Source organism: Elephantulus edwardii, unplaced genomic scaffold, assembly GCF_000299155.1.
Source record: "Elephantulus edwardii isolate Elephantulus edwardi_28Jun2011 unplaced genomic scaffold, EleEdw1.0 scaffold00833, whole genome shotgun sequence".
Taxonomy (NCBI): domain Eukaryota; kingdom Metazoa; phylum Chordata; class Mammalia; order Macroscelidea; family Macroscelididae; genus Elephantulus; species Elephantulus edwardii.
The window spans coordinates 7,258-12,977 of record NW_006400583.1 but is presented as its reverse complement, the minus strand read 5'-3'; the positions used below and the strand labels follow the sequence as shown (position 1 = coordinate 12,977).

General features: G+C 51.4%; 1 pseudogene; it reads right to left on the bottom strand.

Annotated features, from left to right (window-relative positions):
- Positions 1-3,735: 3,735 nt before the first annotated feature.
- LOC102872031 lies at positions 3,736-4,731 on the bottom strand (annotated as a pseudogene).
- Positions 4,732-5,720: the final 989 nt, after the last annotated feature.

Genomic DNA, 5,720 nt, shown 5'->3' with positions numbered 1-5,720 from the left:
AATTGGGAAGGGAGTGTCAGAGACAGTGCGATTGGCACAGGACAGCAGAGTTTAGGGCTGTTGTACATAGATAGGGTCGCTATGAGTCGCAGGCGACTCCATGGCACATAACAACAACAACAACAACACCTTTGAGATGCCTCTTCGTTATTGTCTGAGGTGACTACCCCCAGTGCACAGCTTCCAGGCTTCCCCTCTTCCCAGGGGCACTTTCTCCCCGTCCCCAGCACCTCCTCCATCCGGCTTTTCCTATGTACCTTTCAGATGCCTCTTCATTATTGTATGAGGAGACTTCCCCCGGTGCACAGCTTCCAGGCTTCCGCTCTGCCAAAGAGCACGATCACACCGTCCCCAGCACGTCCTGTGTCCGTCGTTTCCAGTGTACCTTTGAGATGCCTCTTCGTTGTTGCCCTAGGTGTCTTCCCCCGGTGCGCAGCTTCCAGGCTTCCTCTCTGCCCCGGAGCACGTACTCCCCGTCCCCAGCACGTCCTGTGTCCGGCGTTTCCAGTGTACCTTTGAGATGCCTCTTCGTTATTGTCTGAGGTGATTACCCCCGGTGCACAGCTTCCAGGCTTCCCCACTGCCCAGTAGCATGTTCTCCCCGTCGCCAGCACCTCCTCTGTTGGGCTTTCCTGTGTACCTTTGAGATGACTCTTAGTTATTGTCTGAGGTGACTTCCCCTCGTGCGCACCATCCAGCTTCCCTCTGCCCAGGAGCACAGCAGGACCTCACCGTCAAGAGCACCTCCTCCGTGGGGCTATTCCTGTGTACCTTAGAGATGCCTCTTCGTTATTGTCTGAGGTGACTTGCCCCGGTGCACAGCTTCCCGGCTTCCCCTCTGCCCAGGAGCACGTTCTTCCCGTCCTCAGGACCTCCTCCGTCTGGCTTTTCCTGTATACCTTTGAGATGCCTCTTTGTTATTGTTTGAGGTGACTTCCCCCTTAGCGCAGCTTGCAGGCTTCCCCTCTGACCAGGAGTACAACACGTTCTGCCCGTCCGCAGCGCCTCCTTGCGTCCGGCTTTTCCTGTGTACCTTCGAGATGTCTCTTTGTTGTTGTATGAGGTGCCTTCCCCGGATGCACAGCTTCAAGGCTTCCCCTCTGCCCAGGAGCCCGTTCTCCCCGTCCCCAGCACATCCTTCGTCAGGCTTTGCCTGTGTACATTTGAGATGCCTCTTCGTTATTGTCTGAGGTGACTTCACCTGGTGCGCCGCTTCCAGGCTTCCGCTCTGTCGAGGAACACGTTCTCCCCATCCCCAGCACCTCCTCCGTCCAGCTTTTCCTCTGTACCTTTGAGATGCACCTTCGTTATTTTCTGAGGTGACGTCCCCTGGTGCGCAGCTTCCAGGTTTCCCCGCTGATTAGGAGCACATTCTCCCCGTCCGCAGCACCTCTCCAAGACTGATTTTCCTGTGTACCTTTGAGATGCCTCTTCGTTATTGTCTGAGGTGACTTCCCCCGGTGCGCAGCTTCCAGGCTTCCCCTCTGCCCAGGAGCTCGTTCTCCCTCTCCCCAGCACCTCCTCCATCCGGCTTTTCCTGTGTACATTTGAGATGCCTCGTTGATATTGTCTGAGGTAACTTTCCATCGTGCGCACCTTCCAGGCTTCCCCTGTGCCCAGAAGCACGTTCTCCCCGTCCCCAGCTCCTCCTCTGTCCGGCTTTTTTTATGTAGCTTTGAGATGCCTCTTCGTTGTTGCCCTAGGTGTCTTCCCCCGGTGTGCAGCTTCCAGGCTTCCCCTCTGTCCAGGAGCACGTTTTCCCCGTCCCCAGCACCTCCTGCGTCCGGCGTTTCCAGTGTACCTTTGAGATGACTCTTCGTTGTTGTATGTGGTGACTTCCCCTGGTGCGCAGCTTCCAGGCTTCCCCTCTGCCCAGGAGCACGTTCTCCCCATCCCCAGCACCTCTTCCGTCTGGCTTTTCCTGTGTACCTTTGAGATGCCTCTTCGTTTTTTTCTGAGGTGACTTCCCCCGGTGCGCAGCTTCCAGGCTTCCCCTCTGCCTAGGAGCACATTCTCCCTGTCCCCAGCACCTCCTGCGTCCGGCGTTTCCAGTGTACCTTTGAGATGCCTCTTCGTTGTTGCATGAGGTGACTTCCCCGTTGCGCAGCTTCCAGGCTTCCCCTCTACCCAGTAGCACGTTCTCCCCTGATCCAGTACCTCCTCTGTCTGGCCTTTCCTATGTACCTTTGAGATGCCTCTTCGTTATTGTCTGAGGTGATTACCCCCGGTGCGAAGCTTCCAGGCTTCCCCGCTGCCCAGTAGCATGTTCTCCCTGTCCGCAGCACCTCCTCTGTTGGGCTTTCCTGTGTACCTTTGAGATGACTCTTCGTTATGATCTGAGGTGACGTCCCCCGATACGCAGCTTCCAGGCTTCCCCCCTGCCCATGAGCACGTTCTCCCCATCCCCAGCACCTCCTCCGTCCGGCTTTTCCTGTGTACCTTTGAGATGCCTCTTCGTTATTGTCTGAGGTGACTTCCCCCGTGCGCAGCTTCCAGGCTTCCTCTCTGCCAAAGAGCACGTTCTCCCCGTCCCCAGCAACTGCTCCGTCCGGCTTTTCCTGTGTACTTTTGAGATTCCTCTTCATTATTGTCTAAGGTGACTTCCCCTGGTGCGCAGCTTCCAGGCTTCCCCTCTGCCCAGGACCACAGCACGATCTCCCCAACCCCAGCACCTCCTTCGTCCAGCTTTTCCTGTGTACCTTTGAGAGGCCTCTTCGTTGTTGTCTGAGGTGACTTCCCCCGGTGCACATCTTCCAGGCTTCCCCTCTGCCCAGGAACACGTTCTCCCCATCCCCAGCACCTCCTGCGTCCGGCTTTTCCTGTGTACCTTTGAGATAGATGCCTCTTCATTGTTGCCCTAGGTGTCTTCCCCTGGTGTGCAGTTTCCAGGCTGCCCCTCTGCCCAGGAGCACAGCACGTTCTCCCCGTCCCCAGCTCCTCCTCCGTCCGGCTTTTCCTGTGTACCTTTGAGATACCTCTTCGTTGTTGCCCTAGGTGTCTTCCCCCGGTTTGCAGCTTCCAGGCTTCCCCTCCACCCAGGAGCACGTTTTCCCCGTCTCCAGCACCTCCTGCGTCCGGCGTTTCCACTGTACCTTTGAGATGCCTCTTCGTTGTTGTATGTGGTGTCTTCCCCCGGGTCGCAGCTTCCAGGCTTCCCCTCTGCCCAGGAGCATGTTCTCCCCATCCCCAGCACCTCCTGCCTCCGGCTTTTCCTGTGTACCTTTGAGATGCCTCTTCGTTATTGTCTGAGGTGACTTCCCCAGGTGCGCAGCTTCCAGGCTTCCCCTCTGCCCAGGAGCTTGTTCTCCCCGTCCCCAGCACCTCCTACGTCCGCCTTTTCCTGTGTACCTTTGAGATCTACACTTCCTAAAATCTTCATGTCCCTCTCTTGCGTAATCTTTTTTGGCCAGAAAATACTCATTTAGCTGCAACTAGAGTCCCCAGATGGTGAATTACCTCATCATCCCTCAACTTACTTGTGCATCTGAAGAAAACTTTGCTAAAGAGCACGTGGGGAGAGGAGAGCAGGACAAACCAGTGTGATATATGGCTTCCTTCTCCCAGGGCCAGAAAGTGTAGAATAGAAGGGAAGATGAAGTTAAGGCCCTGTGAGTTGTTCAGGTAGTCCTTAGCAGCATTTTCTCTGAGTTCTGTTCCATAAATAGGGAGCTGAAATGTGGTGCCTACTGACTTCCATTCATGCCTTGGTGGCCTGTGTGCAAGAGGGAAGTCCAACTAGAAGACAGGCAGTTTTGGGGATGTGGTCATTTCGCAGGCATTGATGTCTTCAGTGTGGGAAGCCCGATGCAAGGATGGCTCAGAAGCACTCCAGTTGATTTTTGTAGAGAGTGCTGGAGAAGCTCAATGGAAGACAAGATCTGGGGGAAAAGAGGCCTTTCTTCCTTAACTTTCTTCACACAGTCAGCTACCAGCCTCTTCATCGCTTTGGGGCAATTCTTGTATAGCTTACTAAGATCTGGGGAAGCATACCCTCAACCAACCATGAAGATGATCTGATCCCGGTCGTTGATGTGAGAATACAGAAGCTCCCCTGTCATCAGCTCGTACAATACAATGCCATAGGAGTAGACGTCTGACTGGAAGCTGAATGGGTTATCGTCCTGCATTCTTATCACCTCTGGGGCCATCCACAAGACTGAGCCAGTGGGCTGTTCAACCTGCTGAGAACCACTCCATCGTGACTTTACTGTTGCCAAACCAGTCTCCAATTTTCACCGTTAGGCCTTCATGGAGAAATATATTGTTGGATTTCATGTCTCTATGGATGATATTCTTTGCATGCAAATAGTCCATTCCCTGAGCCATCTGCCGTGCAATGTCAATCAACTGGAACATCTGAAACTTGGTCTCCTGGACATGCAGGTGTGTGTAAAGACTACGGCCTTCACACCACTGGGTCACAATTGCCAAGTTGTCCTTTGTCATGTACCCCATGAAGAGCACGATGTTCACATGCCGTGTTTTGCGCAGGACAGCCACTTCATTCCTAAAGGCCTGGAACTGCTCTGGTATTGGGTCAACAATCTTGAGGATCTTTACTGCAACATCTCCATGCCATTTGCCCTTATAAACAGTCTGGGCCAACTTTGAGTAGAGCAAAACTATCTCCTCCTTCCTTCTGGGCACTATCTGTGTATGAATGTAATTAAGAGTCAAACTAATTTTTGGCAATGCATATTGTTTGGTCAAAGCCCTGACCTTTTCATACATTTAACTGCTGATGCCAATGTCTCCACTTTTATCTTTGCACAACTGAGCTTTTTTGTGAGCTTCTCGTATAGATCTTTCGAGAGCTCTGATGGTCTAATCCCAACCCTCAAGAGTTCTGCTACTTACCTATAGGCTGCACCGCTTTGGAGGTTCAAATCTACCAGCTGCTCCTTGGGAGAAAGTGGGAAATCTCCTGTTTTGATTTACAGCCTGGGAAACCCAAATGGAGGGACAGCTGAGTTGGCTCTCATTTAATGACAGTGAATTTTTAGTAATACAAGTCTTTATATTTATTTCTTTTTTATTTAATCTTGGCAGAGTAGGTAGAGTATTTATACCCTTCTGGGTCTTGCTTTCATTATCATGTATTCATTACTATTCATATCTTTCAGAAACATGATGAGTAGTTGATGTTGACCAGGGCAAAATTAAAGTGAGAGCCAAACTCCATGACATGTTCAAGTTAGGGAGAGGTCCTGGAAATATTTATAGCTTCTCTGTCATTCAGTCTATATTTTCCTATCTAGTCACAAGGGCCATACAGAGACTTTTACAACCACTGATGCTTTGAAGTCCATTTTTGTGTATTATTGGCCAGGCCAAGTTCCAGAGTCCAACTCACATCTGGGACTCTCCTGCCTCTTTCTTTCTTAGGTCAATTTTCTCTTACACTGGCCTCTTTAGTGTAAAATAAAAGCTAAAATCCTCCTCATGGCCTACAAAGTCCCACCCAATTTTGTTCCTGACTATTTCTCCAGCCTTTCTTTCTCCATGTTCTTTAGGCTTCTGTCCTTGCTCTTCTGCAGATCTCTCACAATTAGTTCCTTATGAATCATTTAGGTCCCAACTTACCTATCACCCCTCTGGCCACTCTTCTGAATGTAATTCCCTAGCTCCCACTCTAAGCTCCTATCACTGTATTATTTTATTGTCTTCAAAACATTTGTCACTATCTAATATGCATATATATTGTTAGTGGTTTGTTGTCT